This window comes from Callorhinchus milii, unplaced genomic scaffold, assembly GCF_018977255.1.
Source record: "Callorhinchus milii isolate IMCB2004 unplaced genomic scaffold, IMCB_Cmil_1.0 Scaffold3, whole genome shotgun sequence".
NCBI lineage: Eukaryota > Metazoa > Chordata > Chondrichthyes > Chimaeriformes > Callorhinchidae > Callorhinchus > Callorhinchus milii.
The window spans coordinates 73347460-73360060 of NW_024704744.1; the positions used below are offsets into that span (position 1 = coordinate 73347460).

The 12601-nt window shown below is 41.7% G+C and overlaps 1 long non-coding RNA gene across 1 annotated transcript; it reads left to right on the forward strand.

The window, feature by feature from the left end:
* Positions 1-384: 384 nt before the first annotated feature.
* On the forward strand, positions 385-11068 carry LOC103181695. The gene is made up of 3 exons (XR_488231.1): positions 385-759; positions 4393-4498; positions 10789-11068. It is a non-coding gene; the product is annotated as an uncharacterized LOC103181695 (long non-coding RNA).
* Positions 11069-12601: the final 1533 nt, after the last annotated feature.

The window sequence follows — 12601 nt, forward strand, 5'->3', positions numbered from 1 at the left end:
ATAGATACTTCTACGGCATAGGGCTTGATCTGGTTGCATGGGTCTCATTACCACAGATTCTCATCACGAAGGGTGTGTGGCATGACCGTTGCATCCGGAGAGATTTATCAGGCTAAATTTATGTTATCGGCCTTCAGGACTCCTGGGTAGATGTGTTCACTGCAAGCATTATTTTGCTGCTTCACATTCTTATTGGCTCAGTTTATTGCAGCAGCACGTCTGGTGAGATCATTTATTGCCGAGCACGGTGGTATGACAAGCTCATTTATTACAGAGGACTTTAACACACCGAGTGAGATCATTTATTTCCCTTCAGATGCCCAAACTGTAGGCGGTGACATCATCTATTTTCTTACAGACTAATATGCGAATATGACTGGCTTGGGATTGCTTTTAATGTGTCTGACCGAGTTGATTCTTTAAGAATTGCCTTTGGCATAAGTCTCCGGTTTGTCTATTTAGAGACGATCATTTTAGAGCGACTCGCTCAAAGCCTTTGTGGAGCAGGTTTCCAGCACATGTTGGTCAAACGTACGCCAAATGGTGGTTGGAGCCGGAAATAAAGAGAACAGTCTGTCAAGGATTGATGCTGTGTGCGGGAGATTCTGCACTCATTAGAGCTTTGAGAGGGTGCAGTTTAACCAGCCAAAGCTGCTGCAAGGAGCTGCCTGCCTGTGTGTCTCCCTGCCTGTGAACTTGTGACCCCGTTCGCATGGAGGGCCATTCAGATCAAGAAAAAGAGAAAGCAGTGATTTGCAGGTGAGGTGTGTGGTATTTCCATGCAAATATTTGAAAATTTGTGCCGACATCCACAAACTGGCTTTTAATAGCAATTTTTCTGCACGGTCCATCGAATGTATTCGCGGATTTGTAAACAGAAAATGCATGGCTGAAATACAACAGTGTATTGATTTTTACCCAGCCTTATGCCAAGTTTATGCTGGGCATGCAGAGGTCAGTCAGCTAGATTTTGGCAATAATGTTTCCTCCGAACAGGTCTGTAAAAAATAGGATTCAGCTAAGTGCAATTAGGCCACACTCCTGACAGTCCATAGATATGATGGCTCCAGAAGTGATGCTATTCTCACCTGCTGCTGTATAACCACATGGGTATAATTACACGGGGCCCACTTCCCAGTAGTCCATTGAAAGTTCTCAGGTAAAGCTCTCATGGAACTGCTAAAAGAAACCTTCAACTGACTGCTTTTTGCATGTTAAGAATTTGTTGCTCAACCGGCATTTTGCTAAGGTTAAAATACAAACATCCAGTTTTGCTGATGTGCTAAATTTAGCTCACGCAGAATGTCAAAATTGGGCGTTTTATTCACAGCCCTTATTTGAAGAGAAGAGTTATACAATCCTGCTTCCCAGTTGCATGTCACTCACCAACTTGCACATATATAGTGCCTTTCATATAGGATCTTAATTCAAAGTAATGCAGCCACTCTCCAAGCAGTGTAAACACAACTTTTTTTCAGCCTGGGGAGTCTACTGAAAAAGGTGCATTGCATTGAGATCTAAAACATGGCAATTTTAAATGCCATTTCTTAACAAGACACCAAGTCGCAAATGCGGATTCCATCTGGTAACTGCAAGAACCTTGTGCAGACCCATGGGTACTCTTTTCCAATCAATCAACCTACGAAGCAAACTTCCCATGGCTCAGTGAATACCCATTTGTGATTCAAGAGTCCTTATTAAGAAGCCCATTCAAAATTGTAGTGTTTTACAGTATCTTCCTTCCCCCTACCCCCACAAGTCTTTTGTGAAGCTAATAACACTTTTACTGCTATTACTGATTTTTATATTTGGCTCCTGTGTCCTGCCTTTCTCCAGAGACAATTAATATCATAAAAGATGTACAAATCAAGGCTCCAGAACTGCATGGAGTTAGATGTGTTAGATCAACTGCTGACTGCAGAGTGAGTAGCTGATTCCTAAGAGTGAGTAGCTAATTCTAAGACAGACAGGTTATATTGCTTAATTGAGCAGATCAACAGATGGGCATTTGCTTTGGTAAGTATATCATATATTTTGTTGTATGTGTTTTTTGGGGGATTAGGGACCTAGATACCAGGGGAGGGACAAATTTTGGTTTGAACAACAACAAATTACATTTGTATAGCGCCATTCACATCAGGGTGATATCCCAAGGCGCATCAGGGTACCGCACCCAAGCTGGTGGAGGGTTGAAGGGTGGGGAGGGGAGGGGTAGGAGGGTGACCAAAGGCACGGTTGAAGAGTATGGTCTTGAGATGGGTTTTGAAGGAGGCAAGGGAGGGGGAGAGGCAGAGGGACTGTGGGAAGGAGTTCCAGAGGGTGGGGGTAGAGAGGCTGAAAGCCCACCTGCCATTGGTGGGGCGTGCAAGACAGGGGACGTGAAGCAGGCCAGAGCCCGATGAGCGGAGGGAGTGGACAAGTTGTAGGAGGTTAGGAGGTCATAGAGGTAGGGAGGAGCAAAGTCATGAAGGCCTTTGAAGGTGAGGACCCAGGATCTTGAACTGTATCCTCTGAAGATGGGGATCCAGTTGAGCCAGGCGAGGATGGGGGAGAAAGGGTCGCGGAGCCTGTGAGTGACAGGACACAGGAGCCTGGTGGGGGAGAGTTCTGGATGATCTGCAGCCTGTGGAGGGAGGAGTTGGGGAGGCTGACCAGCAGGGAGTTTGCGAGTGAAGAAGGAAGTTGCTGGTACACGGAAGAAAAAGGTTTAAAGCAGTTTGGGAATAAGGTGGGGCAATGGGATTGAATGATCTCTTTCGGTGATATACATTTCTACGATTCTATAAGTCTATGATTCTAAAATTTGGCCTGCTTGATCTGAACAAACCAAAGGCCTCATGAATCCTATATTAGAGAGAATGCAACAGGAACACGGCTGCCCCTGCGCTCACCCATCACACCACTGCTCCACCCACCAGCCAGTGTCAGAGTCTGGAAAACTGGCACAACATCTTATTAATAATAATCCTTGCATTTGATAAAGCATATTTCATATCAAGAGAGCATCTCAAAGCACTTTGCAAGATTTACTGGTACGTACAGTGATTGTATTTATATTAGTGAACTCAGCCGCCAATTTACGCACAGCAATGTCCCTCAACCAGACATGACATGAATGATCAATTTTATCTAAGAGATTGTTGGCCAAGATATCAGGAAAAACTTCCTTCTTGTTTTACTACGGGATCTTTAACATCCACCTGAACAGTCAGATTTACGTCTCACCTGAAGATCAGCACCTCCGGTATTCAATATTCCTGAAATTTGGAATTTTCAATCGTCGATACGAAGTGAACAATATTACTTTGTGAAACACAACAATTCCAGCTGCACAGAACTAAGTGGGACAAAAGTAATAACAAAGACTAATGAATATAATTCAGCTCAGAATCATTTGTTCATTCGTTTTGCACTATCATTTTGAAATGGATGGTTTTCTTCCTGACTGCAGAAATAGTTAACCTTTAAAGCATTGAAAAGCAAGTCCCACGATGCAGGTTGGAGAGGGTTTAAATGTCAACACTTCATCACAGAGATTGCTCCACTGTTTACTGTGTCTTAAGCAAACACTGTCATGTAATACTAATCGATGACGAGGGAATAACAGAGCGTCAGGGGACAGGCAGCCTTGCTGATACACCAAGAAAACTCCCACAGAACGCGTCTTACCACTCAGCACTTCTCAGTAATGAAATGCTCCAGTTTTATTTCGGGGTTTCTAACGACTTGTGAAGGGAAGTTTCAAACATCACAACATGCACACTCTTACATTTGGCAAAAGATCTTCGGAATGTATGTAATTCCAGTTCTTCCACAATTTTCAGCCGACAGCCTTCAGTTTTGAGCAAACTGACTATTCCCACTGCAGCAATTCAGATGCACAGCAAGTCAGAACAAATTGAAACCCCAAAGAACATCTCACAAATTGACTCTGACCTTTTAATTTGAATAGTCAAAGATTTCTCCTTTCATGGCCCCTCAATTGCTAGGTGGCACCACATTAAAAGTACTCGGCAATAGTTTTGACCACATGAGCTCGATTTGCTATCGACCCAGGTTATTCCTACAGATGCCAAATCTGTGTATCCTTTACATCAACTGAACCAAACTTCAGACTGAAATACTACAATATGTTACATGTCAAACATTTGCACATGGTGTAGCCTCCATTTCTCCTTTCATGTTTTTTTTGTAATATCCATCTACACACATTCTTTAAAAGAATCGCAATTTGACCGTTTCATGAAGACCATTTTTAAAACGCAAAAATAATGCAGGAAATGGTTTTATGGTATGATCTTCATTGCTTAATTCTGTGCCATAATCAAGTGACAGCCTGGGTCAATTGGTAGCACTCTCACCTTGCTGGGGCTTTGAACTCACTTCCTTTAGATGGGACGTTAAACTGAGGTCCTGCCTGCCTGTTCAGACGGATGTTAAAGATCCCAAGATGGTGCAGTGATAATCTAGAAATGGAACAAGGACCGAGGTTCTAAAAGTAAGTAATTATATAAGTATGTCAAGGGTGGGGTGGGGGGGAGAGCAAAATGTTTTATACAGCACATCAAATGATAATGTTGCTTTACAATCGTTTGATAATTATCACATTGAGCCACTTTGAAATGGTACAAATTTCATTCCTATAATTCAAACTGTTAAATGTATTTACACTTATTGTTGAAGATGATACGGTTTTAATTATTGGACTATTATTTACTTTCACTCTAGGACCAGCCATTTTTTGTGCGGTTGTTTATATTCAATTCACTTTACAGTATATCCTGTGAAGTGCTTTGAGATCTCTTGAAAATGTGATAAGGCACTATATCAAATGCAAAGAGTATTACTATTATATTATTATTTCTGCATCTCAGCCTGTCTTAGTAAGTAGCACTTTTACTTCTAGGAACAGAAAGTTGTGAGTTCAAGCCCCACATTGGGAAGCGCTTCGCTAACCCGTGCGAATATAAATGCAAGTTGTTGTTATATTGGAACTTTGCTCCCATGGTCTAGGCTGACACCTCAATAAGTGCTTGGGGAATCCTGCATTATTAAATTGCTGTCCTTGGGATGAGATGTTAAACCAAGCTTCCATCTGTCCGTTCAGGTGGATATTAAAGATCCTATCGTACTATTGGAAAAGAGAAGGAAGATTTCCTGGTATCCTGGCAAACAAACCTCCAGATAAATTAGTTATTCATTTCATGGTTGATTGTGGGACATTGCTGTGCACAAATTGGCTGCAGCTTTTGCTTACATGAACCTACAATACAAATGCAATTCAAAATTATATTTGTAAAGCGCCTTTCATGTCGGGAGGATGTCCCAAGCTGCTGGACAGTCAGGGATTAGGACCCGAGTGGGGGAAGGGTGTTGGTATATCCTGTAAAGCCTTTTAAGATATTTTGACAACATGATAAGACAGTTTATCAAATGCAAGGATTTTTTTTACTGTCATTATGTTCAGGAGAACATTGGGCCCCTAACCTTTCAGTTGAAAACACTGCAAGCATCATCCAAGCCCAAGCATGTACATAACCACAGCCCTGATTCATTTTGCATTTCAGGTTACATTTTTGCTTCCCGAAAACTTCTAGCTTTTCAATATCAATGAAAGCACAAACTTTGCAGGATATTTTACATGGTGTATTATTACCTTAACTCTTATCTGCCAACATATGAATCTTATCTTTATTTCATTAGCCTTTTTTTTAGAGGCTGACTTTAATATCATCGCTGACCACATGAACAGAATCATGGTACAATCATTTTAAAACCATTTTTGGCTGAACATGTTATAAGCTTGAAACCCATATCTCAGGCTCACCACAAATTATGTTTTCCTCCTCCATGTGGTTTAAGACAGTAAATTAAGTGCTTCCTGTGCTGTTTGAAATGAAAGGAAAATAAAACCTCTGTTCAATAGGCTTTATAGTTCTGTGTGCTCACATTGAGAAATACTGATGTACAGTTTTAACAGCAGTGTTTGTGTTATATAGGATCTTAAGGATTGTAGAGGGTAGGATGAGCATTGCAATTGATCTGGCCTGTCACAAAGAAACAACAAAACAAATCCTGCACCTCTCTGACTTTCATACATAGAATTAAGTTGTTACAGCAAAGAAATGGGTCATTCAGCCCAACTAATCTATGCTGGAGTTTTTACTCCATCCCTCCTAATCCTCTCTCCCATATCCCTCTATTCCTTTCTCCCTCATGGATAGTCAAAGCACATTGTGATATCTTGACAACAGAATAAGGTGTTATATCAAATGCATGTTTTCATTTTTAAAATTATAATTGTTTTTATTTAATTGATAGGCTCCGCAAGCCTATCAGTTAAATAAAAACCTGGCCCGTTATTTGCATTGCGTAAAACATACTTTTAAAATATGTTAATATCTTAAAATAATTCCTCCCAGCAGGACTGTGGATCTGCAGATTTTTCAGCAAGAATGTGGTGAAATGAAGTCTCGTTTTGGAAACAACCACACTTACAAAACAACAACTTGCGTTCATATAGAGCTCTTCTTGGATTGCTGCATAGTGGTGGGGTTGGCCACCAAGCAATGGAGGAGGGGGAGGTGTCAATAGGCGCAGTCGAAGAAATAGGTTTTCTTGTGGGATTTAACGGTAGATTAAGAATGGGGAAAAATGATTGAAGCAGGGAGTTCCAGAGATTAGGGGCATAGTGGCTGAAGGCCTGGCCATCGACGCTAGCATGGAAGTGTTGGGGGATATGCAGCAGCCATGGGTTAGCAAAATGCAAGTGCCAAGAAGGAAAAAAAAAGTCATTAAAGATTGGTGACCAGAAGCACTGATCTGAGAAACAAATATTGCAAAGTGTTTGACTGAAAACAAGCCAAGATGTAGATTCTTCTGTAAAAGGGATCTCTAACAGCAACCAGAACCCACACACTTACTCAATTCACTTCGATTGTGAGACTCACAGCCAAAAACACTTAATGAATATGTTTTAAACAGGTGATTAAATATATTTATTGCTAAGATCTTTTACACAGTTCTAAGCACCATGTGCAAAATGTTGGCAGTATTTGTTCGAATAAAAAAAANTCTTTCAAAATATATTTATTGCTAAGCTGTTTATACATGGTCTCAAGCTCCATGGGCAAAATGTTAGCAGTATTTGTTCAAAAACAAGTGAAAAAATAAAAATATTTCAAAATGGAAAAAAAAATTAAATTCTTGCATTTAATGAAACAGCATGGAGGTCCTAATTTAGTAGTGTTTTGGGGCCAGGCCTGAACCCAGGGGAGGCTAAAAAAATAGAAATACTGGAATAACATTTGTAATTGTTTTAGAGCATTCCTTTTCTTACTTAAGGAACGTTTGACAACTACTGGTTTGTTCCTCTTCTGATTCTAGTGCCACCATTTTTTTTGAACCTGAGAAGAGGTTTTTATAAAACTTGTAAATTTTAGCTCATACATTGAGCCGCAAGGGAATTTTTTTGTTTAATAGTCCTTTCTATCATTGATCTGCCAAAAGGGGCTATAATCCATTCTCTCCTCAATGAACAAATAAACTTTTAGCAATGTTCTCAGACCCAACCCAGCAGCCTAGCTGCAGGTTAATTTTGTGGCTGAAGGGAGCCAGGATTTTGGCCTCCTCAGCTTGTCACTTTGATAAACAATCATTTATGCTTGCATGCACCTTACACTCAAATATGCTGCTTACCATGTCATCTGCAAAAAGTTCCTTGAGGGTTCGATCTACTCTTGTGACTGATGACTGACTAATGCCTACCATCATGGCGTGGGGGAAGGAGGGGTGGATGGAGAGAGGGGAATTAACAACAACAACAACAACAACCTGGATTCATATAGCCGGACAGTGTCTCAGAGCGCTTCACAGTACAGGATCCCAGGGCCGAGCCAGGGGAATGGGGAGGAAGGTGACCAAAGGCGCGGTCGGAAAGAAAGGTCTTCAGGCGAGACCTGAAAATAGGAAGAGAGGGGGCGAGGCAAAGGGAGTGAGGAAGGGAGTTCCAGAGCCTCGGGGCATAATGGCTGAAGGCACGGCCGCCGAGGGTGGAGCGGAGGACTCGGGGGACAAGGAGGAGGCCAGACCTGGTGGAACGAAGGCAACAGGCACTGTTGTGAGGAGAGAGGAGGTCAGAGAGATAGGGGGGTGCAGAGGAGTGGAGGGATTTGAAGACAAGGGTGAGGATCTTGAAGCAATCCTCTCTGGGACAGGCAGCCAGTGCAGTCTGGCAATTAAGTGGACTCTTTGGGGTTGAGTTGACTCTAAGCTCACATGCATAGCAATGGAATATCAGAATCCAGTCGATCCTCTTCGGAGCTCTCACTTGTCTAGCTCCTAACTCTGACAAGTTTGCAGTTCTCTCAGGCATTGTTGATAATGGGATACGTCCATAAGATTTGGAGGCAGGGGTTCTCCCTGCTCAGGTCCTTTTAACCTTACAAACCAAAGCTCTAATGGGCAGGATGGCGCTAGCTAGACAAACAGGGGGTAGCTTGCAAGCATACGCAATGGCAAGTTGTATGGTTTTAACTAGTTAAACTTCAATGCATACTCTGAGATTCCCATGCTTTGGTTCTTGCCTAACCTACGCCTGAATTCTGCAGAATTATAAGCAGGGACTTGTCCTTCTATGGAGAGATAACAACAACAACAACTTACATTTGTATATCGCTTTCACTTCAGGAGGTGGTCCCAAGGCATACTCCATTCCAGACAAAGAGGAACCATACATATGTATGGAACTCTAAGTAGTTTGGTTTGCAGACTCTTCCTTAAGGTGATGGATTTCCGTATGTGTCAGACACCCGGCTGCCCAAAAACAAAACTACTTAATAATTTAGGAATTTCTAGATTTAAACCATGTTAGACTCCTGTGTTTTCTTAATCTCAACCACAAAAGACCATTCATGAACCAGAAAAATACACCCAAATATTTCCTATTCTGTGTAAGAATTAACACATTTAAGCAAGGGCTCCTTGGAGTTGAACCAGTTCTCAGATGACATGCTTGGAATGGAATGTCAAGATCAAGTCAACCCTCTGTGGCGGTCTTGTAAGTCCAGTTTCTGAGCCAAGCAGGTACGCAGTATTCCAGGGCACTGCTAATGACAGACCAGCCAACTTGGCTCACACGTAGGACTTGGAGAAGCAGACCAGTTTATGGGGGGGGAACAGGAATTCTTTCCCACTTGGCTCTCAACAACTCTGCAAGCCAAAGTCTTAACAGTTGGGTGGTCCTAACTTGCCAGCAGAAAATGGCAAGCTACATGGTTTTACCTGATTACATTTTAGCAGTACCTCAACGCACACTCTGAGGTTCCCAAGTCTTGGTTCTTGCCAAGCTTCTCCTTTTATTCTCTGGAATTTCATAAACAGGATGCATTCCTCCAGAGAGAGCCCGTGCATTCCATTCTAGACACAGGAATTTCCATGTGTAGGTGGGATGCATGGAACTCTCAGATTAAGTTGGATACTCTTAAGCAAAGTGATGGGTTTCCACATGTGTCAAGACACCTGGCTGACCAAAAAAAAGTTATTTCCACGTTAATTGTTTTTAGCTAAAGAGAGCAAGAACTATCATTTTCATGGCACTTAATAATGGCAAAATTTCATCTAATCTTAGCCTGTGAGACCATTTTGTCGTAAAATATAAGATCACAGAATTGTGGAGAATACTTAACTTTAGTTCTAATTTGGAAGCTTTTTTAAAGAGCAGCTTCAAATTAACAGTGGATTGAAGAATTGTTTCCCAATAAATAAAATATTGGGACAAAATGGGCTAACAGACTAAGACTACAAGAAATTTAGGAGCTAAATTGTCTCAAGGTGCATCAGAAGTAAATTTAGTCCAAAGGAGTCAAAAGTTTCCATAAAAATAGGGTAATAGGTTGGTCCAAACATCTTTACCCAGAGACCTGAAATTTCACCTGTAAGACCATTCAGTCTTAAAATGGGGCAGAGGTGTGAACAACTTTTGAATCCATTCTTAATAATAATAATAATAATAATAATCCTTGCATTTGATATAGCGCTTTTCATGTCGGGAGGACGTCCCAAAGCGCTTCACAGAACACGCTGTAAAGTGAATTAACTGTATATTTGTGGGCGAACGCGGCAGCCAATTGCGCACAGCAATGTCCCACAAACAGTCGTAGATTGAAAATGACCAATTTAATTATTGTTTTTGGTTTTTTGGAGGGATTATTATTAGGCGTGTGGAGTAAGGAAACTTGCCCAAGGTTTCGCCCTGCCTGGAATTGAACTCAGGTCTCTCACTTGCAAAGCGAGTGCTCTAACCACTGAGCTACAGGACTCCACAACTTAATGTATCGACTTCAAGATCCTCACACTCATACTCAAATCCTTTCACTCCATGGCACTTCCCTATCTCTCGGACCTACTCACTCCCCAATCCACTACCCGGCACCTCCTGGCACCAGACTCATGCTCGTCTCTCGCACCCTCTGTTTTACCATTGGAGATCGTGCTTTCAGCCACTGCGTCCCGAAGCTCTGGAACACTTCTCTCAATCCTTCCTCCTTGTCGCCTCTCTCCCCTTTTTCAAGTCCCACCTGAAAGCCTTCCGCTTCGACCGTGCTTACGGTCAGCTCTCCCCCGGCTCAGAGTCAGGCTTCACCACTGTTAAGCACTCTGAGATGCTACCCTGTGTGGAGGGAACTACATACGTGTAAGTTGTATTCTTTTGTGAGCTTCTAATAGGTTTCTCTTTCATACAGGGACAGTGTATGTGTGTGCTTAAAAACATTCTGTCTCTTGCTTTAGGCACAGCAAGAAGCAAAACTGATTGATGAGTGACATCAGAAAGCAACAGCTCATTGAGGAATGAAATAAAAACAGAATCTGCCAGAACTACATCACAGGACCATGTATTTGCTATTAAAGTTTGTTCAATGTTTCATGTATGACCCTTTATCAGAAGTGAATTTACCCCCACATGTAATTGATTTCTCTTCTGATCCCACTATTTAAGGAATGTTGTTGCTTGCTTGAAGGGATCTGCGTGTGTCAGATACTTGACTGACCAAATAAAAATTGGAATGTTGTTGGCACAAATTGGCTTTGTGTTTACTAATACAACATTCACTTTCATTTCTTTTTAGGTGTCAGCCTGGCTCACTTGGTAGTACCCCTGCCCAAGTGGGTTCAAGTTTGGTTCAACTTTGAGCTCAAAGTCTTGCTCATTCACTGGTGAGCAATTTGAACTGGGGGATAGTTGGCGAGGACACCAGGAATTGATGTGCAAATTGGCTGCCCCGTTTGCCTACAAATACAAAATCACTGTAGTTTACAATAAATCTCACGAAGCACTTTGAGGGATATTGACAACATAATGAGGTGCTATATCAAATACAAGGATCATTATCATTATTATAAATGGAACTATTGGTCTAGAAAAGCTACTTGTTAAGACTAAACAGGGGCAGTTGATTTTTTTTGGTCAGCCAGCTGTCTGACCCAAGCACACAGATATTCCTCTCCCAAGCTACTTAAGAGTTTCTAAACTAAACTGAGATTTCCACAAATTGATGGAAATTTCCATTTATCTGGAATGGAATGCACACTCTCTCCCCAGAGGGACGGACCCTGGAGGTAATAGTTTGGTGAGAGCTGAGGTTTAGAGATCCCAGAGGGTACAGTGGGTCTGCCTGTCTCATGACCTTCCTTTTTGACTGTGCCTTTGGTCATTCCCTCAAATCTCTTGCCCTCCACCTCTTTTGATTCCAGCTCGGGTGCAAACCCTTAACTGTCCAGCGCTTTAAGACGTCCTCCTGACATGAAAGGCGCTATATAAATGCAATTTATTGTTGTCGTTGGGACACTGCTGCATTTTAACTACCTAAAACTGAACAGCTTGCCATTTCGAATACCAACTGGCAAGAATCTGTACAGAGAGTAACCTGGTTGTATGAATGCTGCATTTAACTAAGCAAGCCTGTACCACGAGGGCATGAAATCTCTGTTTGTCTGGAATTGAATGTTCACTGTCTCCCTGGAAGGATAGAGCCTCCTCTTCCAATCCTGTAGTAAATTATATACATGATACCATCATTTCATTTTGATATCCATCTCAACAAATGTACTGAGTGAGGTGCCTGCTCTGGGATCCACTCCTTTCCTTCCATACATTAATGATCTGGATTTACCAATTCGGTGCAAAGTGATTAAAATTTCAGACAACACTAAGTTGTGTTAAGTTACGTATTCAGCCAAAATACTTCTTCATTCAAGTCTGTCTTGCAATCATGTGAATGTACACAGAATTATATACATTTCCAGCAGATTCATCTCATTGTGTCTGTCCTACCTATTCAATTCTAAATCTCCTTTTACTATTAATTCCACCTTCCAGCTCTTTTGCCATGTCCCTCAATGCTTTTACTGTTAAATTGCTCATCCAGTTCTCCTTTGAATGATTCTATCCCTTTATTCTCAGTAAGCATATGGGATAATGAATTCCACAACATAACAACCCCACATATTGCATTTGGGAGGCGGGAAACTTCTGGGTAATTCGAGAAGCACTAAAGATCTACAAAGACAGCAGGATTAAGAATGCCTAAGAAAAATATATCTG